The sequence below is a fragment of the Cervus canadensis genome, chromosome 6 (genome assembly GCF_019320065.1).
Source record: "Cervus canadensis isolate Bull #8, Minnesota chromosome 6, ASM1932006v1, whole genome shotgun sequence".
Lineage (NCBI taxonomy): Eukaryota > Metazoa > Chordata > Mammalia > Artiodactyla > Cervidae > Cervus > Cervus canadensis.
In genome coordinates this window covers 14846803-14858594 of record NC_057391.1, presented here as the reverse complement: position 1 = coordinate 14858594, position 11792 = coordinate 14846803, and the positions used below count along the sequence as shown (strand labels likewise).

General features: G+C 43.1%; 1 pseudogene; it reads left to right on the top strand.

Annotated features, from left to right (window-relative positions):
• Positions 1-10487: 10487 nt before the first annotated feature.
• LOC122443369 lies at positions 10488-11533 on the top strand (annotated as a pseudogene).
• The last annotated feature ends 259 nt before the right edge of the window (positions 11534-11792 follow it).

The following is an 11792-nucleotide window of genomic DNA, read 5'->3' as shown; positions in this document are numbered from 1 at the left end:
CATGGCTTCTCTTCCAAGGAGCAAGTGTCTTATTTCATGGCTGCAGTTACCATTCACAGTGATTCTGGAGCCTGAGAATCTAAAGTCTGTCACTGTTTTCATTGTTTTCCCATCTATTTGCCATGAAGTGATGGGATGGGATGCCATGATCTTCATTTTTTGAATGCTGAGTTTTAAGCCAGCTTTCTCTCTCTCCTCTTTCACCTTCATCAAGAGGCTCTTTAGTTCCTTGTTGCTTTTTGCCATAAGGGCAGTATCACCTGCATATCTGACGTTATTGATATTTCTCCTAGCAATCTTGATTTCAGGTTGTGCTTCATCCAGCCCAGCACTTCTCATGATGTACACTGTATATAAGTTAAATAAACAGGGTGACAATAAACAATCTTGATGAACTCTTTTCCTAATTTGGAACCAGTCCATTGTTCCACATCCATTTTTAACTGTTCCTTCTTGACCTGCATACAGATTTTGCAGGAGGCAGGTAAGGTGGTCTGGTATTCCCATCACATAAGAGAATTTTCCACAGTTTTTTGTGATCTACACAGTCAAAGACCTTAGTATAGTCATTGAAGTAGAAGTAGATATTTTTCTGGAATTCTCTTGCTTTTTCTATGATTGCTGGTCTACCAGACTGCAATCTTTCTGCATCAGACTGTTTCAAGGCCACAGACAGCATAGTCTTTCTATGCTGAGAACTTCTGATTTGAAGATGGCATCCAATTAGCAATCCCCTTTTCTAACTGGAAATAATCTAAAAGTGAAAAGGAACTAAGAAAGGAAAAACTCCATTTTGAGTGCAAGTAGGAGATGCTTAAAACACAAAATAGGTAGAAGAGCTGCCCCCAAATCAGAGACACTCAGGTAATTCCCTGGTGATCCAGTGGTTAGGTCTCCATGCTTTCACCAGGTTCAATTCCTGGTCAGGGAACTAGGATCTTGCAAGATGCATGGCACAGCAGAAAATAAAAAAGCAGAGGAAGTGGAGTGAGGACAGTTTGCTGCAGTCTCGGGGAGAACCTGCAAAACACTCATCAGAGGGTAGAGGGCACACCCAGAGGTGCGCTACAGAAAGCCCTTGGTGGCAAAGCAAGAAGCAGGTGCACATGCTGGTGGCTTGCGTTCTGCTGGACCAGGACTAAATGAGGCATCATGCAGACAAGCCGTATTTGTAGGAAGTGGTCTGTCTCTGTGGCAACAGGGGAGGAGAGGCTTTACACTGGGAAAAGCATCACCACTGGCTGGAGACAATTCAGGCTACGGGTGCTTATATTAACCCTGGGTCATAAGGAAAATTCAGACCACCTAGAAGGCAGCCTTGGCTAATCTCAGACAGAAGGTCCATGGGAAAGGGAAAAAGAAATCACCTGCTCTAATGATGAATCATCTAAACAAAGATTTGACAAGAAAAAAGGAGGGAGAAAAAAGATAAAACCACAGCAAGGCAAAGGCACATCAAAAAAAATATTGCCACAGAGCACATGAAAATCCTAACCAGAAAATTAAGAAAACATAGTGACGAGACCTCAGGAAAGAGATGGAAACAATAGGTGGAAATGAATCCTGAGCTGACAGAGCTCGGGGAAGAAGTGGAGGAAAAAAAGAGAACCGTTTAATCTTCATTCTTAAAAAGAAGTCTAATATCTGAAGGAGAAAAAAATACTGTTAGAAAAACAGTAAGAGATTTCTGGTTCAAGATGGTGGAGTAGAAGGATGTGTGCTCATCTCTTCCTGTGAGAGCGCCAAAATCACAACTAGCTGTTGAACAACCATCGACAGGAGGAACCTACCAAGAAAGACACCCCACATCCAAAGACAAAGAAGAAGCCACAGCAAAAGTCATTAAGAGAAAGCAAGAGAAAAAAAGGGAAGTCAGAAAATTAAAAGAAAACAGAGGATTAGAGGGAAAATGATAGAAACAAAAGACAAAGAAGATCTGTTGCATGTGCATTCAATACCTCTGAAAGGACGCAGAAGAAACTGGTAATAGGATTTGCTTCTAGGGAGGAAAATTAAGTCGTGGGGTTCGGTGGATGGGTGGATGAGAGGAGGGCAAGGATGGAAGGGAGAATTCTCAGTCTTTTAACATTTTGACCTGTATGAACGTATTAGCTCCTCAAAAAAATTCTCACTAAGGAATCCTTATAACCCCCCAAACACACACACACACACACACTCTCAAATCTAATTATGTAACTCTGTTCACTTAAAACCCTACAATCATTCTCATCAGTGTTAGGATAAAGAGCATACATTTCACAATGGCTTATTAGTAGGGCAACCATAGAATCTACTGCCAACAAGGCATTTAAAAAAAAAAAAACATTATTTATTTGGCTGGCTGGGTCTTAGTTGCAGCATGAGGGATCTAGCTCCCTGATCAGGGATGGAATCCAGGCTCCCTGCACTGGGACATGGAGTCTTAACCACTGAATCACCAGGGAAGTCCCAATAGCTCACTTTTGAGGTTGAAAGATGAGACAGATGTAACCCGAGACTAAGGTCACTTATAAGGCAGGTCACGATGTGGTCCTTACTGGCCTCTCCAGCCCCAGCTCCCATCCTCCAGCCCCTGGGCTCTCACCCTGGCCATGCTCCAGACCTTCCCACACGTGTGGCTCTCCCTATGGTAGTGTCTTCTCTTCCAATCCCCCACACTGTCTCAGGGATGAAGGGCAATCAAAATGAGGAACCTGCTGCCTCCAGGCTATCCGCCTCTGCCCAGGAATCAGGAATTAGGCTCTAGCATACAGCTGCCTGCCTGTGTTCAAGATGAAATGTCTTCAGATCTCCACCCAGGGACAGATTGATAGCAAGCTCAGGGAATGTGTCTTTTCCATCCAGACTTTTAAAAAATTAGGGACTTCCCTGGTGGTCCAGCTATTGAGAATCCGTGCTCCCAATGCAGGGGGCACAGGTTCGATCCCTGGTTGGGGAACTAGATCCCATATACTACAATGAAAGCTCCCTCCAACACACAGCAACTAAGACTTGGCACAGCTAAATAAATTTTTTTTTTTATTAATTTATTGGGCTGTGCCGGGTCTTAGTTGTGGCATAAGGAATCTTTAGTTGTGGCATGTGACCTCTTAGTTGCCTGGGAGTTCCCCTGACCAGGGATTGAATCCACACCTATTTGCGCTGGGAGAATGGAGTCTTAACCACTGGACCACGTGGGAAGTCCCTCTGCATCTGGTTTTACACATTTACCTTGGCTCCTCCTCGGCTCCGCTTCCTGTGCAGAGCCAAATCTGCAAGAAGACCCTTCTGTACCGTTTCAGCCACGCCTGGCCTCGGGACCTTCTGTGCACAGCTGTGACAAGCTGGAACCACACTCCCAATCTCCCAGCACGAGCACTCACTAGTAGCAATTGCTCTGGAAACTGTGTAATTCCCAGTGTGTAATTTCCATTAGCAACTTCATTTTAAAATCCCATCAAGCTACCAGGTGCTACCCCAGCACTCCAATAGGCAAACACCCTAAGAACTCCCCCATTAAAAGAAAAGAAAACGTTTTTCTCCTTCAGCTCAAAATTTCCAAAATTGCTATATCCCTACACATGGCTTCGGAGGAGAATTGAAGAGGGAGTAGATTGGGGTCCTAGGGCACCTGGGCAAGAGGAGCACTGCTCTCTTCTTTTCCTGTGACTGGCCTCTGAAAGCCCACCCACTCTAAGAAGTTGAAGGGAAGACCCCCCAACTGGCCTCAGTGTTTTGCCGGAAAGTTACGTCTCAGGTTCAAAGGATTTGTTAACAAAATAAGCCACTCTTACATACAAATAAATAATACAGGTATTTATTAGAGAATTATCTAGCTTCCTTTCAACATACTAATATTAAAAGAAAAGAGAAATAGAAAGAGCAGAGAATACATCACCAAATTGGGTCTTGACCAACATCCAGACTCAAACAGCACTGGGAAGTCCAGTGTCACAGAACATCTGAAGTTCCAATTGGGAAAGAGTCCCAGGCAGCATGCCCGTTCTGTGGGTGAGACTTCCAAGATTGTAGTTCATGGTTCCTGCTTCTAATCCCAGGACAGAGGCAAACTGATACCATCATCAATCTGTCACCAAAGTGCAAGTCTGGGTTCATGTTAGTGCTGTTTGTTTCGATGTGTAAAACTTGGAATGTGGTTAAGCCTGGGGCTTGGTTGGCCAAGGCCCCTCCAGGGTCTCAACAACCTCGAGATTCCTCCCCCATCTTAACTCTGGTGCTGCAAGGCTCGCACTCACTGCAGGCAGTCAGTCCCAGTCAGGGCAGTGTCCAGGCAGGTTAGAGGCAAGGTCAGAGGCCTGCTCTGCTTTGTCTCTGAAGCCTAAACAAGACTATTCCTTTAATTTCCCTAACACTCAGCTGGAGCTATGTGACCCCTGTGAGCCTCATCTCTTCCTCCATCAGTGTTTTCATGAGGATCAGAGGTGGCGTAACTGAAGTTGCAAGTCCTGCATGTAGCACATAATAGGCAGCCGTGATGGTTGTTCCCCTCCTTCTGCCTTCTGGTATTCCTCATCTAGAGAACTTGATCGTGTCTCAGGACTTTTCTGCAGCATTACCCAGTAAACTGGAATCACCAACCCTGATGATTGGGACGCTGGTTTGCTGGGAGTGGAACGGTAGTGTTGACATTTGCAGAAAGCTTTCTTGCTAAACTTTAAACACTGCTGGTCTAATCCAGCTAGCCTTGCCTGCTAGTGATATTCCTATAGCTATGATGGACACGCTGAGTTCTATCAGACGCCCGGGGAGAGGGCAAGATAATTGGCTCCTTTTAGAGTTCCAGCAAAGTTAGATAGACACCAAGTCCATTTTACCAGGAAGGGAATTAACATATATTGAGTGTTACCTGTCTGGCACAAAGGAGGAATTCAATAAATATCGACAAGCTGAATAATGTGAAGGAATAAATTAATTAATTGCACAGGCCAGGATGAAGTATGCATTTTTACTTCATACTGTTTGTCTTGCTAGGTATGAATGGCAAACTTCAAATGCTGATGTCTTTATTTGGGCGCAGTGGTATGTCAGGCCCTTTGCTAGGTTCTGGGGACATAACTATATGCAAAACCAAGCCTCTCTGCTTTCTGAGACCTCTCAATGCAGAGAGGGTGACTGAGAAGAAATGGGAGTATTACCTGTATTAGTCAGTCTCCTGAGGCTGCCATGACAAAATACTATAGACTGGACAACTTAAACAGAGGCATTTATTGCCCCACAGCTATGGAAGCTGGAAGTCCAAGGTCAGGGTTAAGCCATTTTGGTTTCTAGTGAGCACCCTCTTCCCGTCTTGTGGATGGCTGCCTTGTCACTATGTCCTCATATGGCCTTTCCTCAGCATGTGCAAGAGAGAGAGTTCTCTGATCTCTCATCATCAGTCCTTCTCAAACTCTTACAAAATTTTGAGAAGGGAATACTTCCACACTCATTCTATGAGGCCAAGATTACCTTGAAACCAAAGCCAGATAAGGATACCACAAGAAATGAAAACTATAGACCAATATCCTTGATGAATATAGGAACAGAAAGTTTCAACATAGTGTCAGCAAACTGAATTCAAGAACACTTAAGAAGGATTATACACCACAACCAAGTGAGATTTATGCCTGTATGCAAGGATGGCTCAACATAAGCAAATCAATAAATGTAACACATAGTAATGAAACAAAATATTTTATCATATGATCATCTCAACAGATGCAGAAAAACCATTTGACAAAATACAACATCCTTTCATGATAAAAACCCTTAGCAGATTGAGTACAGAGGAAATATAACTAAACATAATAAAGGTCATGTATAACAAATGCATAGCTAGCATTATATTCAGTGGAGAAAGGTTGAAAGTTTTCCTTCTAAGATCAGGAATAAGACAAGAATGTCCATTTTCACCATTCTTACTCAATATAGTATTGGAAGCCCTGCTAGAGTAATTAACTAAGACAAAGAAATAACAGGCATCTAAATTGGGGAAGAATAAGTAAAACTTATCCTTTTAGTAAGTATTACTTATACAGAAAGGCAGGTGATAAGATCTTGTATACAGATAATCCCAAAGACTCTACCAAAACAACTGTTAAAACTAATCAATGATGTCAGTAAAGTTGCACAATACAACATCAATAAGCAGAAGTCAGTTTTATGTCCATTCACCAAGGATAAAATATATAAAAAGAAATAAAAATATCCCTTTCACAATAGCATCAAAACAATAAAATACTTAGGAAAAAATTTAACCAAGGAAGTGAAAGATCTGTACAACAAAAACTGTAAGACTACTGAAAAGAAATAAAAGACACAACAAATAGAAAAATATCTGTACTCATGGATCAGAAGAATTAATATTGCTAAAATGGCTATAGATTCAATGCAGTCTCCATCAAAATATCAATAGTATCCTCCACAGAAATAGAAAAAAAAAATCCTAACATTTATAGTGAACCACAAATGACCCCAAATAGCCAAAGTAATCCTGAGAAAAAAGAACAAAGCTGGAGGCATCACACATTTCCAGGCTTCCCTTGTGGCTCGGCTGGTAAAGAATCTGCCTGCAGTGTGGGAGACCTGGGCTCAATCCCTGGGTTGGGAAGATCCCCTGGAGAAGGGAACAGCTACCCACTCCAGTATTCTGGCCTGGAGAATTCCATGGACTGTATAATCCATGGGGTCGCAAAGAGTCAGACACGACTGAGCAACTTTCACTCACTCACACACTTCCTGATTTCAAACTGTACTACAAAGCTACAGTAATAAAAACAGCACACTAGTGGCACAAAAATAGACACATATGCCAAGAACAGAGCTCAAAATTAACCCCAGCTTACATGGTCAGCTAGTATTTGACAAGGGAGCCAAAAGCATTCAATGTGGATAAGACAGTTTCTTCAATAAATGGTATTGAGAAAAACTGGATAAACACATATAGAGCAATGAAATTGGACTGCTATCTTACACCACTCACAAAAGGTGAAGTGAAGTCACTCAGTCGTGTCTGACTCTTTGCAACCCCATGGACTGTAGCCTACAAGGCTCCTCTGTCCATGGAATTTTCTGGACAAGAGTGGGTTGCCATTTCCTTCTCCAGCGGATCTTCCTGACTCAGGGATTGAATCCGGGTCTCCTGCATTGCAGGCAGACGCTTTATCTTCTGAGCCACCAGGGAAGCCCCTCCACTCACAAAAAACAAACCCAAAATGGATTAAAGACCTAAATGTAAGACATAACACTATAAAACTCTTAGAGGAAAACACAGACAGAGCACTCTGACATAAATAGCAGCAACACTTTTACTCTCCTAGAGTAATGGAAATAACAACAAAAATAAACAATTGGGACCTAATTAAACTGAAAAGCTTTTGCACATCAAAGGAAATCTAGAACAAAACAAAAAGACAACCCACAGAATGGGAGAAAATATTTGCAAATGATTTGACCAACAAGGGATTAATCTCCAAAATTTACAAACAGTTCATGCAGCTCAATATCAAAAAAACAAACAACCTAATCAAAAATGGGGAGAAGATATAAATACACATATGTCCAAAGAAATATACAGATGGCCAAGAAGCACATGAAAAAATGCTCAACATCACTAATTATTAGAGAAATGGAAACCAAAACTACAAAGGGATATCACCTCACACCCGTCAGAATGTCCATCATCAAATAGTCTACAAACAGTAAATGCTGGCGAGGGTGTGGAGAAAAGGGAACTTTCCTACAGTTGGTGGAATGCAAATTGGTACAGCCACTGTGGAAAACAGTATGGAGGCTCCTTAATAAACTAAAAGTAGAACTACCATAGGATGCAACAACCCCACTCCTGGGCATATAGCCAGAGAAAACCATGATTCAAAGGATATAGGCACTCCAAAGTTCATCGCAGCACTGTTCACAATATCCAAGACATGGAGACAACCTAAATGTCCTTTAACAAATGAATGGATAAAGAAGATGTGGTACATGTATAAAACGGACTATTAGTCAGCCATTACAAAGATGGACCTGGAAATTATCATACTAAGTGAAGTAGGTTAGACAGAGAAAGACATATATCATATTATATGGAGAATATGGGGAATCAAAAAATTGAGAGAGTCAATTCTTAGGTAGGTTGATAAGAAATCCAGGGTCCCCTAGAAGGAGAAACAGGTCTGGGGCTTTCAAGGAGGAGATAAGGGTCTGGAATTTTCAAGGAGAAAAAGTTATATTCCTTAGTCTCAGTCACATAAAACGTTTTTTTCTTTAAGCCCAGAGTGATGTTTACACAACAAAACATCTCAGCTTAAACTCTGTACTAAAGTGAAGTGAAGTCGCTCAGTCTTGTCCGACTCTTTGCGACCCCCATGGACTGCAGCATCCCAGGCTCCTCAGTCCATGGGATTCTCCAGGCAAGAATACTGGAGTGGGTTGCCATTTCCTTCTCCAGGGGATCTTCCTGACTCAGGGATTGAACCCCGGTCTCCCACATTGCAGGCGGACCCTTTACCCTCTAAGCCACCAGGGAAGCCCTAGGATCTGTACTAAGGATTATATAAAAACAAGGTATCCTGCTTGAGGACATGTTTCTCCTTCTTGAGAACCTTCTGACTAATCCTATTATCTTGAAATGTATATTATGGGAGTGGGTCTGGTAAGATCTTTCTACTGTTAGTTCTAATCCTGTCATCTTAAAATGTAAATTGTGTGAGAGGGTCTGGTTCAGTTCAGTTCAGTGGCTCAGTCCTGTCTCTTTGCAACCCCATGGACTGCAGCATGCCAGGCCTTGTCCATCACCAACTCCCGGAGTTTACCCAAACTCATGTCCATTGAGTCTGTGATGCCATCCAACCATCTCATCCTCTGTCATCCCCTTCTCCTCCTGCCTTCAATCTTTCCTAGCATCAGGGGTCTTTTCCAGTGAGTCAGCTCTTCTCGTCAGGTGGCCAAAGTATTGAAGTTTCAGCTTCAGCATCAGTCCTTCCAATGAATAGTCAGGACTGATTTCCTTTAGGATGGACTGGTTGGATCTCCTTGCAGTCCAAGGGACTCTCAAGAGTCTTCTCCAACACCACAGTTCAAAAGCATCAATTCTTTGGCGCTCAGCTTTCTTTATAGTCCAACTTTAATATCCATGCATGACTACTGGAAACAACATAGCTTTGACTAGATGGACTTTTGTTGGCAAAGTAATGTCTCTGCTTTTTAAAATGCTGTCTAGGATGGTCATAACTTCTCTTCCAAGGAGCAAGTGTCTTTTAATTTCATGGCTGCAGTCACCATCTGCAGTGATTTTGGAGCCCCCAAAAATAAAGTCTGCCACAGTTTCCACTGTTTCCCCATCTATTTGCCATGAAGTGATGGGACCAGATGCCATGATCTTAGTTTTCTGAATGTTGAATTTTAAGCCAACTTTTTCACTCTCTTCTTTCACTTTAATCAAGAGGCTCTTTAGTTCTTCTTCGCTTTCTTCCATAAGGGTGGTGTCATCTGCATATCTGAGGTTATTGATATTTCTCCTGGCAATCTTGATTCCAGCTTGTGCTTCATCCAGCCCAGCGTTTCTCATGATGTACTCTGCATATAAGTTAAATAAGCAGGGTGACAATATACAGCCTTGACATACTCCTTTTCCTATTTGGAACGAGTTTGTTGTTCCAAATAGGGTCTGGTAAGATCTTTCTATTGTTGGTTCTAATCTTGTTAACTTAAGATGCATATTGTGGGAGTGGGTCTGGTAAAAGTGTATAAGGCCCTGATAAGACTAGTGAGGGGGGTGCACTCTCCGCCCCCTTCTGATGTCTATGTCAGAAGCCTTCTCTGTCCCTTTTCACTGTAATAAAACTTCTGCCACATAAAAGCCCTGAGTGGCCAAGCCTGGTCCCTGATCCTGAAGCTAAATTTTCTTCTTCGGAGATCAGGAATCCGACCCCGTTCACTGTAGGCTATCAAAATGTTACAAGTGAACCTAATTCATAAAACAGACTCAGAGACTTAGAAAGCAAACCTGTGGTTACCAAAGGTTAACCAAAGGGGAAAGATGAATTGGGGGACCAGAACTGACATACAGACACCACAGTATGTAAAATAGATAACCCAAACAAACACCAGAACAACAACCTTCCCTACAGCACAGGGGACTCTGCTCAGTATTCTGTAAAAACCTGCATGGGAAAAGAATTTGAAAAAGAATAGATACATGTATATGTATTACTGAATCACTCTCCATACACCTGAAACTAACATGGTATTATTCATCAACTATACTCTACCCAAGCACCCCTGAGGAAGGACAGCCCCCTTCCCAGGCTGATTTAAGGGGACTGATGGAATCAAAGGCAATCACGTGATTTAAGGGGGCTTTTTTTTTTTTAAGGTTGGTCAGGAGACTAAGAACACCTGCCACCACAGATTTTGCATGAATTCACAGTCGAGCATTCTGACAGTGTAGTGATGAGCCGGCCCACACTACCCAGCAGACCACAGCTGTTTTGGACCTCAAGACCCTAAAAATGGCAGATCAACTTTCCCTAGGAAAGAGGACAGACCAGTTGTGGAAAAGTCCTTTCTTTTCAAAAAGTCTGGGCAAAAAGTAGCTGCAGGCTGCAGAAAGTGCCCCATCTGCAACCAAGAGTCTGGAGAGAATAGCTGCAGTGACGAAGGGAACACCGTGGTTTGCCCAGAAAAGAAGCAAGCTCCCCACAATCCCATGATACAGAAGACCCGTGAGAGTGGTAAGCAGATGCGGCATACGGTGACCGGAGTGGCGAGGAGGAAAATGAGTCCAGGTGTCTGGGTGTGGTCTGTAAGTCCACTCGCTCCGCGAAACCCCTAGGGCCAGAGGATATGGGGGCCACTGCTGTCCACGAGCTGGACACAGAGAAGGACATGACACACACACCGTCTCTGAGCACAGCCAGGAGATCCAGGAGGAGCTGAGGGGCAAGGAAGACGATCTATCGGGTGGTTTGATCTAGTAATCATGAGATCTAATAAGATCTAATAATCAATCATTGTCAGAAATACATGAAGCCCAAGGATACGTCTATGGGCACTGCTTCCTCCGGAATGGTGCGGAAGGGCCCCATCCGAGTTCCCCAGCATCTCCATGTGCTGGGATTACCAGCTCGGCATTTGTAAGGACTACGAGGAGATTGGTTTTTGCGGCTTTGCAGACTGCTGCAAATTCCTCCGTGACTGCTCAGATCACAAGCATGGGTGGCAGATAGAACACGAACTTGATGAGTGCCCCTGTGGCGTCTAAGAGGACAAAAACTACAAAGTGGGAAGCGACCAGGAGGAAATACCATTCAAGTGTTTTCCTCTGTCGCCAGACCTTCCAAAACCCAGTTATCACCAAGTGCAGGCATTATTTCCGCGAGCGCTGCCCGCTGCAGCTTTTTCACACCACCCCTTGCTGCTATGTCTGTGACCAGCAGACCAATGGTGTCCAGGGAAAGAATTGATTACTAAACTGGAGAAACATTGAGCTGCAGAAGGGGGTGGTGCTTCTGATTTCCCAGAAGACCCCGATGAGAGTCCAATTCCCATTACTTAAAATTTCCCATTAGTCTCAAATCTCAAATGTTTTGTTATTTTGGAAATCTTAAAAAAAAGAAGACCCATTGACTTAATGGGGTACAGGAGAATTAAGAAGGCAGAATGACTTAATGGGTGTCTGGAGAGTTAAGAAGGCAGATGGATTTAATGGAGGTCAGCAAACCTAAGGGGTTTGATTGGTAAAATGGATGCCAGGAGATTTAAGAAGGATGATTGGTGTAGTGGGGGTCAGGATATTTAACGGAGCTGATTTAATC